Source organism: Ovis canadensis, chromosome 10 (assembly GCF_042477335.2).
Source record: "Ovis canadensis isolate MfBH-ARS-UI-01 breed Bighorn chromosome 10, ARS-UI_OviCan_v2, whole genome shotgun sequence".
In the NCBI taxonomy this organism is placed as follows: domain Eukaryota; kingdom Metazoa; phylum Chordata; class Mammalia; order Artiodactyla; family Bovidae; genus Ovis; species Ovis canadensis.
The window spans coordinates 44,487,072-44,503,548 of record NC_091254.1 but is presented as its reverse complement, the minus strand read 5'-3'; the positions used below and the strand labels follow the sequence as shown (position 1 = coordinate 44,503,548).

General features: G+C 40.9%; 1 protein-coding gene across 4 annotated transcripts in view; it reads right to left on the bottom strand.

Moving 5' to 3' along the window:
• The window catches only part of HMGB1 (high mobility group box 1), a 130,098-nt gene that overhangs the window by 113,368 nt on the left and 253 nt on the right, over positions 1-16,477 (bottom strand). Inside the window, exon 1 of one of the 4 annotated variants that reach the window (XM_069601623.1) lies at positions 16,004-16,406. The exons of the other annotated variants lie outside the window; for them this stretch is intronic. The gene's annotated coding sequence lies outside the window, so the exon portion shown is untranslated. Of the gene's footprint in view, positions 1-16,003; positions 16,407-16,477 lie in introns of those variants that run through there. 4 annotated transcript variants of the gene reach the window in all.

Sequence of the window (16,477 nt, the reverse complement as noted above, 5' to 3'; positions counted from 1 at the left end):
CAAACTTGGTAGCCTAAAACAATAAACATTTATTGTTTCATAGAGCTTCTGTGGCCAAGAACCCAAGAGGACTCAGGGGCAGACAAGATGTACGTGGGGCCTCCAGTCCTCCCAGGGCTTGACTAGGGCTGCAAGGTCTACTGCCTGGGTGGCTCACACACACGCAGACCAGTTCGTGGGGAGGAAGCCCGAGTTCCACATCTCACAGACTTCTCCACAGCGCTGCTCCAGTGCATGCAGAACGTGGCAGCTGGCCTCCCTGGGAGTGAGCAATTCAAGAGAGCACAATGGGAGCCGCAACATCTCTTAGGACCTAGCCTCAGAAGTCACACACTGACATTTCCACAGTCTCCTACTGGTTACACAGGTCAACCCTATTTAGCACAGAAGGGGACTTTACCAAGGCATGAACAACAAGGGGCAGGGATCACTGGGGGCTGTCTTGGAAGCTAACTGCCACAAAAGATAGAAGATACCAAGGGAGGACAGAGAAGGTGCAAATAACTCCATTCCCTTGGCTGCCAATGACAAAAAACTATTAGGTGATTATCTCTGGGGTATTCAAGTTTAGTTCTTCACTCAGAGTATGCCATAACTGAGACAGAGAATGTGACAGTCTGGCAATACTCCTCCCGCTTTTAACTGAGCACATCACAGAATGTATCCAAAGAAAGCTTCATGGTTGTTATACCCGGATACTGGGAACCCACCACTCACGTGTTATTCCACTCCAGACTGGCACATCTTGGTCTCAGCCTGTATAATTGTTTGCCACATAATCCTCAGTATGAAGTTCAATGCAGCACTGCCCCCAACCAACGGATGCCTCAAATCAAGAGAATCTTTATCCCATTCACAGAATCAGCAGCTCAGAATCCTTGAATTACAGGGGATTTTACTGTTTAAAAGTTGTGTATTTACTCATTCACCTGCACCAGGTCTTAGGTGCAGCACACAGGACCCTCTGATCTTTGCTGGAGCACTTCGTGTGGAATCATTAGTTGCAGCATATGAACTCTCCATTGCGGCATGGGTGGGATCTAGTTCCCTGACCAGGGATCAAACCTGGGTCTCCTGCATTTGCAGCATGGAGTCTTGGACTACTGGATCACTGGGGGAAGTTCCACTATGGATTTTAGAAAATTTCATCTCTTCTTTTAGAAAACTTTAAAAAGTGGATTGTCAATGGTAAAGAGGGCGTGAGACTTGTAGAAGAGTTGTCATGAGAACCGCAGGATGCATCACCTGACCATAAATGCTACTGAAATAGGCAACAGAGATCCAGACCAAGGCATGTCCCCATGAGGTTCCAACCACGAGGGTATACTGAACACGTATGCTTCCATTCTCTCTAGTAACCACTGACCTTTGGCAAACTCTTTCTCCACCAAATGTACACAGAAGGCTTCAACCCAAAATAATGCATCATGTGCTTGTTTTTCTAATGGAAATGTTGGATTAAGTCTGACCCACCTATAATTTATTGTTCTGTGATCAGTAGAAGGCACATAAAAGATGACTGGAATAACACAGCTGGCATAAACAAGTACTATATTTGATATGAACCTCATTACATCATACTACACAACTGATTATAGAGTAATGAGGTTCATATCTAGTACTTGGGTTAAAGCCATCTTTCCCCATTTTTCCTTCAGTTACTCTCCATTAAGGAGGAGGGGGCTTCCTTGGTGGCTCAGATGGTAAAGAATCCGCCTGCAACGTGGCAGACATGGATTCAATTCCTAGGTTGAGAAGATCTCCTGGAGAAGGGAATGGCTACCCACTCCAGTATTCTGGCCTGGAGAATTCCATGGATTGTATAGTCCAGGGGGTCGCAGAGAGTCAGACACAACTGAGTGACTTTCACTTTCTAGGAGGAGGCATGCACATGCAAATTATCTGACTGGCAATTAAGCACTCTCAGAAGCACTAGTGCCTCCCATGTTATTTCCTGGGACATTCCCCATGAATACCCCCAAGGATATGCTGCTTTTCACAAAATGATTAACATCCAGTGTTAAATAGTTAAGGTACTCTTCATAATCACCAGGCATCACAGGCATTGCAGATCTGATAGCTGGGCTAAGTCTATACACAGCAGGGCAAAAGCAAGAGATGCAAAGTTCCAAAATGATGTCACGGGCTATTGCGTTTCCTTCTCTTTTTCTAAATTGGGCCACTGCTGTTTCCTCACTAAAGGAGCTGGCTTCTGCAAAGTGAACAACACAGTAGTAGCTACCATACAACAGGTGCTCCATAAATGCTAAGGCCCTCTCTTCTTTTTCAACTGGACTTCTCCTGTGTTTTACAAAGACAGAAAAACAAGATGGAAGATTTTCCTGTTGCTTAGGAAAAACAACTAAAGCTTGTTTAGAGAATATACCTACAAATACATGAAAGCAGCCAGTTATCTGGTATGCGTGAGTACTGGAATGGCATGGAGTAATGTAGGGTTGGGTGAAAAGGATTGAGAAGTGGAAGGAAAATCTTATTAAGAAAAGATTCCTATAACCCATTCCTGACTTCTCCCATAACAAAAATTTTTGGTTTTGAAATGATAAAAACAGCATCTATAAAGGTGGGGAAAGGGCCCTGTTATCAGTTTACGTGGGCTGCAGTAACAAAATATCACATCAGTGATTTATTTCTTCACAGCTAGAAGTCCAAAATGAAGGTATCAGCAGGCTGGTTTCTTCTGAGGCCTTTCTCCTTGGTTTACAGAGTTGTTTCTCACTGGGTCCTCACATGGCCTCCTCTCTGTACATCTCTGTACATCTGTTGCACATCTGTGTCCTAATCTCCTCCTCTTATAAGAACACCAGTCATAATGGATTAGGATCCACCCTAGAGATTTCATTTTAACCTAATCATCCCTTTAAAGAACTTATCTTCACATACAGGCAGATTCTGGAGTACTGGGGGTGAAAAGTGTCAACATATGAATCTTGGCAGAGGTGGGGAGCTCAATTCAGCTCGTAACAGGTCCACACATTGTCAGCACTCTTGTTTGCATTTACAGTACAATAACTGCATCTCTATTTATTTACATGTCACATATGCAAATGAAGTAATACAGCATGATGATCTGAATTTATTAAAAAGCATCTCTTTTCTGTAGAAACCCAAATCTATAAACGGCACACAAAGTGTGATTTACCTGATAACTTGCCAGGGCTGGCTGGCCCAAGGTGGTGGGTGGACCACAAGGAGCACCAAAGATCTCTTTCCTAATCAAAGCTTCCTCACTGGCTTGCCACAAATCCTAAAATCCTTCTATTCCTTCACTGGCATTTTGTTTCCTCTGAAAATGTAAATAATCTCTGGAAGAGTAATATATTAACTGATCGTTAGCCACTAACATCTTAGGGTAGAACAACTGAGATTGCAGTCTTAAAATATTATGAATTCCATCAAATGGAACTTTATTACTGCTCTGCTACTGGAATGTTAAGAACGGTCTTCTTTAATGGTAATTCTAGTCTAGGCCATTCATGCTTCTTTTAAAAAAAAAAGTCTGTGAGACAAATATGTATAAAAACATCCCCTCACCTAATAAAGAAACCTGAGAAGAGTAAGAGGAAGGTGATGAAATTAACTTTTTTGAGTACCTGCTCTGTATCATGTACTGTTAAACATTTTAGAAAGCAAATTAGTCACTGTTAAAAATAATTCTATATAGTAGTATCAACTGCATTTACAGATGAGAAAATGGGCTCAGATAAAGTAACATCAGAGTTTGAGGCTAGGTAAGGAGAGATTAAAACCCACGTCTGGTTCTGTGGCATGTTTGGTGGGTACACGTGGTCAAACTACTAGTGCTGAGCTCTAGTTTCCTCCTTTTAAAAATAAAGCTGATACCAGCAGACAACCCTCCTGTTCACAGCACTGTTGTGAGGTTTATGTCAGTCGATGTGCACATAAAACAGTGTGGTGGAAGGCAGCAGAACTGACGTGCGGCTTCTGAGACTAGACCTTGTCGCTTTCTGCTCCGTCCCCCTGGAACACTTCCACTTGTTAAAAAGTCCAAGGGAGACTACAAATGAGGAGAGACAGCCTTGAGACAGAGACAAAGGCCCAGCTGACACACAGCACCTTGGCCTTAGATCCTTCACCCCACTCACAGTGGACCCTGCACGAGTGGACCCAGGTGAAACTTGAACTTCCAGTGGACCCAAGAGAACTTCAGGCAACTACAGAATCAGCACAAACGATAAAGCATTCTGGAAATCCACAGAGTACAGCAGAGGCTACACTTAAGCATCCTACCATGCACAGGAAGGCCCACTCCTCCCCAAAGAATTCAGGGCCCAAATGTCAATAGCACTGAGGTTGAGAAACTCAAGTTACCTGTAATGGAATGGTGCCTAGGATTAAGATGGTAGCAGTGAGAGGTGGACAAGTGCTGAGATTCTGGATGTACTTTTAAATATTTTTAAAGTAGAGCTGACCATATTTGGTGAGGGATTACATGGACAATATGAAGGAAAAAGAGGCATCAATGATGACACCAAAGTTTCTCACCTGAGCTATTAGAAGGATGAAGTGGCTTGTACTAAGATGAGAAGGGTGGTGGGAGCAGCAAGTAGGGGAACAAGAGTTTGGTTTTCATTTGGGAGTGAGAAGTAACGCATGGAAATTCAAGCATCAAGTTTTGGACATACTAAATTGAAATATGTATCCACTTGCCATCAAGTGAATACATTTATCAAGCAGGCAAATGGATACGAGTCTGAAGTTCAGGGGCAAGGCTGGGGTTGGAGAAATAAACCTGGAACTCTTAGTATCTGTACAGTATTCACAACCATGGGACAGGCTAATATTTAGAGAGCAAATGTAAACTGAGACAAGATCTGAGCTCTGAGGTATTCCAATGTCAAGAGGAGAAACCAGTAAAAGATACTAGTAAGATGAAGAAGACAACTTGAGGTAGGAGGAGGAGAGAAAAGAGTGATCAACAGTGTCAAATGCCGCTCAGATGTCAAAAGGAAAATGAGGGCTAAGAAACTATCAAATCCAGTCACAAGGAAGCCAACACTGGTGTGGAAATGAACAGTTTTGGTGGGGCTGTAGGAATGAAAACCTGAGTGGCCTGGATCTCGATAACTAGCTATAAACAATGATCCGCTCTTTTGAAGCCTTTGTAAAGCTGAGTCAAGAAACAATAATATCTGAAGGGGATTTTCTTGGCTACCAACTTATTTTATATACACACATGTACAGAAAAGTTTATAGTGTGACAATTCCCTTATATCTACTACAGAGATTCAAATTTTAACACTTTCACATTAGTTTTTCCTATACACACACACATATATATATACACATACACACACATATACACACAAATACATACATCAGAATATTGAAGATAACTTCACCTCTAAATATCCTTCCAACACACCTCCTTACAAAAGGCCTTTCTCCTGCAAAAGTAATAACCATAAGTTCAGTTCAATTGCTCAGTCGTGTCTGACTCTTTGCAACCCTATGAACCACAGAATACCAGGCCTCCCTGTCCATAGCCAACTGCCGGAGTCCACCCAAATCCATGTCCATTGAGTCAGTGATGCCATCCAACCATCTCATCCTCTGTCATCCCCTTCTCCTCCTGCCCTCAATCTTTCCCAGCATCAGGGTCTTTTCCAATGAGTCAGCTCTTCACATCAGGTGGCCAAAGTATTGGAGTTTCAGCTTCAATATCAGTCCTTCCAATGAACACCCAGGACTGATCTCCTTTAGGATGGACTCGTTAGATCTCCTTGCAGTCCAAGGGATTCTCAAGAGTCTTCTCCAACGCCACAGTTCAAAAGCATTAATTCTTTGGCACTCAGCTTTCTTTACAGTCCAACTCTGACATCCATACATGACCACTGGAAAAACCACAGCCTTGACTAGACAGACCTTTGTTGACAAAGTAATGTCTCTGCTTTTTAACATGCTGTCTAGATTGATCATAACTTTCCTTCCAAGGAGTAAGCGTCTTTTAATTTCATGGCTGCAATCACCATCTGCAGTGATTTTGGAGCCCCCCAAAATAAAAGTCAGCCACTGTTTCCCCATTTATTTGCTGTGAAATGATGGGACCGGATGCCATTATCTTAGTTTTCTGAACGTTGAGCTTTAAGCCAACTTTTTCACTCTCCTCTTTCATCTAGAGGCTCTTTTAATAACCATAAACACACTCAGAAAAATATATTCCCAAATATATTCTACAGCTAGGCATACTTGAATTTTCCACTGTGTTTTATAGCAGGTTCCCACCCCATCTACCCCACCACCCCCCTGCCCCAAACCAAGATTTAATCCAAGTCCATGCACTGCAATTGGTTATCAGGTTTCTTTGGTCTCTCTCAAAGACTTTTTGAAGAAGATCTGTTTTACAGAATGGATTGGATGATTCCGTTATGACATTTAATTTGTTCTGTCCTGGAAGGGAAGATTTTGAGGGTAGTAAGTGTATTTATTATTTTTGGCACAATATCCTAAAATTAACATTTCCCAATTTTCTGATCTCTGCAAAGTCTTTTAGTTTCAGAAAATTCTCAATTTATTCCAAGATTTTTTTCATACTCAACTGAGCAAATTTCAGGGCCTATATACTCCATATTCAGAAAAAAATATACTATCATCTCCATTTACTGTAAGAATTCATGGGAGATCTCTTCTTAAAGCTAATCAGTACCCAAACCAAATATCATTTTATTGATTAATCATGACAAATTACATTTGGAAAGTAAAATGAAGTCTCTGAAATTTCTTTGCTGATTAGCAAAATATGCCTCCTTATACTTGAGGGTGAAAGCTGCTGTCAAATAATGCCTACATGACTGGAAACTGTAATAGCCAGATGCGTTTACTGTGTTGGTGCTGGTATGTTCTGTGCATTCCTCTGTCAATGTAGTAAACAGGTTAAACACAGATGAAAAATTTGATTATATTAATATTTTGCTTCTTTACCTGGTCATTTATGTACAAATTCTTTCAACAACTTAATGTTCTTTAAGCAACTTAAAATGCAAATTGACACGTTTACAGCTAGAATTTCAAGGAACATTTGTTGTTGCTGCTGTGCAGTCACCCAGTTTTGTCTGACTCTGTGACCCCATGGACTGCGGCATGTCAGGCCTCCCTGTTCCTTACCATCTTCTGGAGTTTGTCCAAGTTCATGTCCATTGCATCAGTGATGCCATCCAGCCAACTCATCCTCTGACCCCCTCTTCTTCTACCCTCTATCTTTCCCAGCATCAAGGACTTTTCCAGTGAGTCGTCTGTTCACATCAGATGACCAAAATACTGGAGGCTTCAGCTTCAGCATTAGCCCTGGCAGTGAATATTCAGGGTTGATCTCTTTTAAGATTGGCTGGTTTGATCTCCTTGCTGTCCAAGGAACTTTCAGGAGTCTTCTCCAGCACCACAGTTTGAAGGCATCAATTCATCTTAAAACATTTTCTGCCATAATCTTCAAATTATCATGTTTTTCACAGTGTTGGAAAGCATTAAAAGTAGAATTTTTATACAAATTAATTTTATACTCTTTAATGCAATGAACATAAATTCCCTCTACCTTGCATTGCAATTCTGTTAGCTTACAAAACTGAAACTATTTAGCATGTTATATGATATTTAAATTATGGTGAAATGAGTAAAACAAAACGGTTAATGATTTTTAACTGTTCTATTTCATTTACTTGGACTTTAGTGCTTTGACACTGAAATATGAATCAAACCATTGACACTTATTTAGAGTGGTTTTCAATTCCTTTGGGTCTACAGACTATTTCAGTGAGGTAAATGACCTTCACTAGTCATCTAGTCCACCTCACCCAGATTACCACTGCAAAAAACCTTCACTTAAATAAATCAGAAGTTGGGAATCAGATTTTAAGAAGCACTTTCCCTAAGACCAGAACTATTGATTCATATAAAGATAAAAACTGTAGCTATTATTACCTTATATTAAGTCAGTCTGTAGCTCAATGGAACTTTCACAGACTAGCAGGAAGACCATGATCATACTAAGTAAACTTTAGACACAGAGCTAGACAGCAGGGCAGGACCAACCAGTAGAAAATCATCCTCTCAATTCTCCAGCTAGGATATTATACAGTCATATATACAAAAATACAACTCTTCCACACAACTCTCTTAGTACTTTAATAATTTTAATGGGATATTAAACATTACTGAATTACTTGCTCTCATATGAAGCAATGTGAGGCAACAAAATCAAACATGTTACATATTTGCGGTAGCCAGTATGAGGTGGGCTCCAGTGGGCCCGGTCTCCTGCTGTTTACGCTGTGTTCATCGCCCCCATTACATCAAGGTGGGTCTGTGCAACAGAATGATGGGATGTCACTCCTAAGGCTGTATTATCAAAGATATTGTGGTTTCTGCCTTTTTCTCAGACACCTGCTCTGGAGGAAAGCCAGCTGCCATGTTGGGAGGACACTCAAGCAACCACATGAGACCCTGAATTAGAACCACTCAGCTAAACCACTCCCAATTTCCTGATCATCAAAAACTGCATGAAATAATAAATGCTGTCTTTTAGGCGGTTTTGGGAAAATTTCTTACAGAGCCAGGGATAATATAATAACATGTATTAATTAAACTGGTTGAAGTTCTAAGTCTCTTAACTTCTCATTTAGGTATTAAAAACCAAATTATGCTGATGCAATGTACGGTAGTTAAAAACAAAAAACAAAACCCACTAACAAATACCTACTGAGTACCACTGAGGGCAAAAAAGCTCTCTCATACCCCACATGAAACTTCATTAGGGTAATATTCATGCTGACCTCTAACTTCTCGCTAATTCCTCCCCAGGTAGGAGGGAGTAACTGGTCTGATAACAAGTTTGAGAGAAGGAATTCTGAGGCTCAACTAAAAGTGAAGTGAAAGTCACTCAGTCGTGTCCGACTCTTTATGACCCCATGAACTGTATAGTCCATGGAATTCTCTAGGCCAGAATACTGAGGGGGTAGCCTTTCCCGTCTCCAGGGGATCTTTCCAACCCAGGGATCAAACCTAGGTCTTTACCAGCAGATTCTTTACCAGCTGAGCCACAAGGGAAGCCCAAGAATACTGAAGTGGGTAACCTATCCCTTCTCCAGCAGATCTTCCTGACTTAGGAATCGAACCGGGGTCTCCTGCATTGCAGGCGGATTCTTTACCAATCAAGCTATTAGGGACGCCTACTTGTCTAATCTCACCTACTTGTCTCCTTTCCACTTGGGACTTGTCTGACTGAAGAGAGCTGTTTGTTCTGGCCTGCCCTCTGTCACCCAGTAAATATAGTGGGACGAGCTCTACTCTTGTAGACAGAGAAACATGAGGTTGAAATCTGTGTAATTCTGGAGTGCCACATTAGGGAGTTCACTGTTTCTGCAAACCTCAGTCACATTTTCCCAACAACTATTTCAGTAATTAACTTATATCTGAATCTTTATCTATCTGACTTCTGTGTCCTGTTTCTAAACTGGATCCAAACTTCAGTAAGGGAAAAAAAGGGGATGGAGCAACTTATCAACTTCTAAATACAAACTATTAGGGGTATTTTGTGCCCTTGTGCAGTTTATAGTCTATTTGGCATATAAACTAGAATTATGTAACCTGAAAGGTTACATTATATAAGAATTACCTAACAAATATAAACTTTAAGAAGCATGTAATTATTACCAAAAGTGAGAAATTATGATCATCTGTGAGAATCAGAACATCTGAAAGAGAAGGGTAAAAACATAGACCTACCCCATGCCAAACCTATAAACTCAGAAATGGGACCCAAATAATTGCACTTTTAATAAGTTCTCAAAACAATGCTGATCCATACGAATCTAGTCAAAGTGAAAGTCAGTTGCTCAGTCGTGTCCGACTCTTTGAGACCCCATGGACTAGTAACCCTCCAGGCTCCTTTGTCCGTGGGTTTCTCCAGGCAAGAATACTGGAGTGGGTTGCCATTCCCTTCTCCAGGGGATCTTCTCGACCCAAGGATTGAACCTGGGTCTCCTGCGTTGCAGGTAGATTTTTTACTGTTTGAGCCACCAGGGAAGCCCCAATCCAAGATATACATGGCAGGTGCAATGACTGTGGAAAAAAGGAGCCTGCTATGAGCTAGCAAAGGGAAGATGATACCAAACAAAACTTGAAGCAAACTTTGAAAGATATACAGGAGTGGAAGAGGTGGAAGAGGATGAGGGGAAAACATCTGCTGAGGGCTTCTTAACTGCAGACACTCTCCTATGTATTACTTGTTTAAGACGATTTCATTTTTTATACGGAAAAACTGAGGCCCAGACAGATTAAATAATTTGCCTGAACTCATGAAACTAGTTAAATGACAGAATGAGATTAGCAGAAATTTTCATTTTAAAGATGAAATTGAGCCTCAAGGGGGTAAAATATGTCAGAAGTAACAAAATTGGAAAGGGGCAGAACTGTGATTAAGAAGTGAAGTAGCCAAGCTGAAATCAAGTCTGTGAATCTAAAGGCTCTGCTGTTGCTGCTTCTTTTTTTTTAGTAAGTGGGGAAGGAGGTCTGTCTCGCTTAGGAAAACACACGAAGGAAAGCAAAAGCAGACTTAAAAAAAAAATTAGACCACTGCAAAACAGACTATATTTTAACTTGTGACACAGCCAGAGAATCATACATTAAAGGCCACCAATGGCTTAAAAAGCACTCAAAAAATAACTGTTTAACCATTATGGTTTTGTCTCAATTGTTTAGTTTACTAAATAATTACTAACTGCCATTGGCAGTCAGCAAAGAACCAACTGTTAAGACTGATGGCTTATCAACTAGTTGGAAAGCACCAAACTAGTCACAACAGTCAAACTAATTGTATAGCTAACCTTAATTTTAGAAGTATGACATTAAGGCCAGAATAATTTTATTAAAAATTGCTTTGTTGTTGTTCAGTCACTATGTCCAGCTCTTTGTGACCCCCATGGACTGCAGCATGCCAGGCTTCCCTGTCCTTCACTATCTCCTGGAGCTTGCTCAAACTTATGTCCACTGAGTCAGTGATGCCATCCAACCATCTCATCCTCAGTCACCCCCTTCTCTTCTTGCCTTCAATCTTTCCCAGCATCAGAGTCTTTTCCAATGAGTCGGCTCTTTGCATCAGGTGGCCAAAGTATTAGAGCTTTAGCATCCGTCCTTTCAATGAATATTCAGGGTTGATTTACTTTAGGACTCACTGGTTTGATCTCCTTGCAGTTCAGACTGCTTTATGACAATGTTTTATAAGACTGCTTTGTGGTCCATGTTACAATTTTAAGGACTTTTAAAGTGAAAGATAGTGAAGATAAGTCCTTAAAATATTTGTCTCTATAGGGACTTCAGTTCCTCTTTTCTATCTCAAGACCAAAATAAAAATTCAACTCTGTAAGGCCCTTCCTGTAATTAATCATTTTTTCCTTCATTGCTGCTATACATCATTGCTTGTACAAATTTAGCATTTATTTCATTTTGCCTTGCATTAAAACTGTTTGTTTAAAAACGTCTGTACTTCTTTAGGGAAGACTATGCATCATTCACCTTTGTATTCACCTAGCATTTAGCACAGTGCCTTGCACATTCAATAAAAGCTCAAGATGAGCACATAAATTACATATATCAACACATTTCCTGTATCAACCTTGAACTAATATAAGAACATGGGAAAATACACTGTTGAAAACATTTCCATTTTTAAGCAGGTTTGGTCAGCCATGTAATTTGAGAACTGGGAACCACCAAAATAATTTTTATCAACAAATATGCAGTATGTACCATGCAATGTATATACAACAATGGGGGAAAAAAACAGATGTAGTTTTTGCCCTCACAAACCTTACACCTAGTAGTAAGACAGACAACAGCATATAAACATATGTTATGAAGAAAACAAACAGTAGGTGAAATGAGGAATTAGAGTAAGGGTGGAGGGTAAGGGCAGCTTACATAGGTGCACAACCTGACAACTAAAATTTAAGCTGAAATTGAAGGGTGAGAGTCAGTTATGCAAAGAGGAGAACAGTCAGCAGTTTCACACACTAGCAAAGTAATGCTCAGAATTCTCCAAGCCAGGCTCCAACAGTACGTGAACCGTGAACTTCCAGATGTTCAAGCTGGATTTAGAAAAGGCAGAGGAACCAGAGATCAAATTGCCAACATCTGTTGGATCATCAAAAAAGCGAGAGAATTCCAGGAAAATATCTACTTCTGCTTTTGACTACGCCAAAGCTTTTGACTGTGTGGATCACAACAAACTGTGGAAAATTCTTAAAGAGACGGGAATATCAGACCAGCTTACCTGCCCCCTGAGAAATCTGTATGCAGGTCAAGAAGCAACAATTAGCATCGGACATGGAATAACAGATTGGTTCCAAATAGGGAAAGGAGTACGTCAAGGCTGTATATTGTCACTCTGCTTATTTAACTTACATGCAGAGTACATCATGAGACATGCCGGGCTGGACACGGCACAAGCTGGAATCAAGATTGCCAGGACAAATGTCAATAACCTCAGATACACAGATGACACCACCCTTATGGCAGAACTAGACAGTCTTTTGATTAAAGTGAAAGAGGAGTGAAAAAGTTGGCTTAAAATACAACATTCGGAAACCTAAGATCATGGCATCCGGTCCCAAGACTTCATGGCAAATAGATGAGGAAACAATGGAAACAGTGAGACTTTATTTTTGAGGGCTCCAAAATCACTGTAGATGGTGACTGCAGCCATGAAACTAAAAGATGCTTGCTCCTTGGAAGAAAGGCTGTGACCAACCTAGACAGCATATTAAAATGCAGAGACATTACTTTGCCAACAAAGGTCCATCTAGTCAAAGTTATGGTTTTTCCAGTGGTCATGTATAGTTGTGAGAGTTGGACTATAAAGAAAGCTGAGCACCGAAGAATTGATGCTTTTGAACTGTGGTGTCGGAGGACTCATGAGAGTCCCTTGGACTGCAAGGAGAGCCAATCAGTCAATCCTAAAGAAAATCAGTCCTCAATATTCACTGGAAAGACTTGATGCTGAAGCTGACACTCCAATACTTTAGCCACCTGATGTGAAGAATTGACTCCTTGGCAAAGATCCTGATGCCAGGAAAGACTGAAGGTGGGAGGAGAAGGGGACGATAGAGAATGAGATGGTTGGACAGCATCACTGACTCAATGGACATGAGTTTGAGTAAACTCCTGGAATTGGTGATGGACAGGGAAGCTGGCGTGCTGCAGTCCATGGGGTCAAAGAGTGAGACATGACTGAGCGACTGAACTGAACTGAATTGAAGGGCCTAAAGGTGTGTGTGGGTCATGTGCTGCAATGCCAGCTTCGAAAAGTTATTACAGCACATTCCCCAACCTTCGGTTTTTCAATTCTTTTGCTGCCTAAATTAAATTTAGGCAGATTCTCTTGCCTAAATTAAATGACAGCACTAACTCTGGGGAATGCAAGATTCCTTCCATATAATACCAATTTCCTTTTAGTCTTTATGACTATTAAATTCATCTCAAAGTGACACCTTTTTCCCAATTAGGAAAGAGTGTTTCTTCTATATCAGCTTTCATTTTTTGATTTGAAGCCCTCCTGATTGCTAATCAACGTGTTGTTTATGATTACTTCAACAATTACTTATAGAATGTTATTCTGTCATCAGGAAAAATGCACTGCTGGCTTTTGGAACCGTATGTTGCTCTGGAATATAAGGTCACACAGCATAAGAATTAAGATTAGAAATCCAAAATTTCAGCATCTGCTCTAGGTGTCTTCCTTATCTTCTGTCTTCTCATTTTGTGAGTGAAAATCAGAGCCAAGTTAAGTTTAGGTTACATAATGGGCTGTCACCTTCTGTCTAAATTATAGTCTATAAATACAAAATAACATCAAACTCTCATAGTATTTTCTTGTGTGGTTACTATATGGCTGTACTCACAAATAGGTTGTGTACATCTCTTTCACTGCACATATTACAGTATGCTAACTATCCTCCTAACTGAATTGAATTCACTGAGTGCAAGAACTAAAATTTCTTTTATTTTTAAATATGTAAATACTGGCCCAAGTGTAATGCCAAAAATATTAATATACATTCATACTGCTTAACCAAAACCCAGCGGCTGGGTGCGTTTTAGAAACAAGAATTTCTGTGAATTAAAAAATGTCACAAGGCACATAAACCATTTCAAAACACCTTACATACCAGTGGCCAAGAGCAGCACCTCATAATCAAGCATATTAATATTTCTTCAGCAGAACATAATGGATAAATGAAGACTATATATACACCTTTTCATTAGTTCAGGTTGCATTTTGCTCCCAAATGAATTCTATCTCCAAGCTTAAAATGCTTTTGCTTTTCAAAGCCTTTTGAATGTTGGTATTAGAGATATTATGGACTGTATTCACAACAGTGCTGCTACAAGATGCGATTAATCACTTCAACTCTCATCTTTTTGATAAGACCAGAACAAGCAGTTATACCAGGCAGCTTTTATATCCCATGTTTGAAGAGAGGTGTTTTATCACTAAGGAATCCAACCTAGCAGAGAGGATCAAAAGCTGACGAGGAGGGGGGGAGGGGGCAGGAATCCTAATTGTACAATACTGTATTCTTGTGGGAGCTGCTCATTAATTATTATTTAATAAGGAAGCTCCATTTGATTAGATCATGTTAGTTATTTTTTAAAATGAAAATGGGTAAATAAAACTCTTGTCCCATATGGCTAACAGGCTATGGAGGCAATCAGCTTTGAATTCTATGGGAAGATAACTGCACTCTTTGGGGACCAATGTTCATAGAAAGAGGGATTCCAAATATAATGGTGAGAAATAAGCAGAAATGTACACATTTTTCTCTAATTATAATTACTCTAATATAAACCAAGGGAAATTTTCTAGTCAATCTCTCCTAACTTTTATATTATTAGCAATCTTATATAAAGTCTTACATGTTTTTTTCTACTTTTTACAAATGGAAAAAGCTCTGCAATCAAAACCGAGCAGACTAAAATCCATTCTTTTCTTTCCATAACTCAAGCCCCACCTCCACTTTGCTTCTGTTACTATTAGATTTTTTGCCTCAGCAAAATACCCAATTTGCACTCAAAGACTACAAATCAGCTCTGCAGACAACAATGTTTGATATGATTCAGTCTGGGGATGTTGATTTTCAGTCTTAAAATTGTATGGACATTTTAACTGAACCAGTTACTTTGTTCAATATATGACATTAACATTCAGCAAGTGTTTATCACAGAAAAGTGTATTCCATTCTAAAAATGGAAATACCAGGAGTGAAAATGAAATAAATCTTCTTGAGTTTTAGCTACTATTTCAGAACGAAATACTACCTTCTCACATTTTCCTAATTCGTTAAAATAAGAAAAAGAAAACCTAATAAGCTAGATCTTAACAACAAATATACCAGCACGTTACTTACCTAGGACAACAAAAAAGGTGAACAAAAACTAACCAGACTATTTTTCAGTCTGGAGAAAAACAAACTCCCTGTTCCATTTCTTAGCTGTTTACATTCAGTAGTAACAAAAACTAAAATCCTTCTCACTGGATTTCTTGATACAGGGGACTGACTTCCTCTATACTATCTTATGAAAACGATCAGCATTAAATATTTAAATTACTTAGCTTGAGACCACTTTTTAAAAAAAGCCCCATAGTCCAAAATGCCAGTGGTGACTATTCTGTAAGGAAATGGGTCAGAAACATGTTGTTATTCTAGGAAGCAGATCAACCGAGCCAAGGACTTCTGGAATATGCTGCCCCCAAGATTCAGGATGCAAGACTCAAGAAAGCACGCGCGGTCACGATGTTCGTGAAGCCACAGGACCTTCCTACGAAAGCAGAGCCTGAAAACTCATCGGCTCATGGAGAACTCCCCCTTTCTCTGAAGTTACAACAAGGCAGGGCAGCTGACAGGAGCGCGCTAGGGACATCTCGGCCCCTGACTAGCTAAGAATGGGGTCCCCGTGCTGCGGCTACTCCCCTTACCGTGAGAAGATCTGGGAGGGAGGAAAGGAGGAGAAACACCCAGAATCCTGGTGAAAAAGGCCCTGGCCTCGCAGACGGGGGTTTAGGGAGACAGGGAGGGGCAGCTCCGTGTGTGGTGACCCTTTGTGAACAGGCTCTGTGGCAGCTCGGCTCTCACCGAGGCTTTCACGAGAGCGGACAACGGGGGCCCTGCGCCGCCCGCCCCGACGCGGAAACCTCGGCGCTGCGGGCGGGCGCCTGCCAAGAGCCCCTCCATCGCACCCTCCGCCAGCTGTTGGGAGGCTTCGCTCCTCGCCCACCTGCCGGCCCACCCAAGTCACTCAGGGCGCGTCGGCTTTCGACCCGGGCTCGCCCGGCCAAGGCGCAACGAGACGCGCGCCGGGCTCTTTCCTTAGCGTAATCCCTCCGCTGCCGGCCGCGCACTAGTTTTAATCACGCCCCACTCTCCCCCGCCTTCCCCCGCCTGGCCGCCGG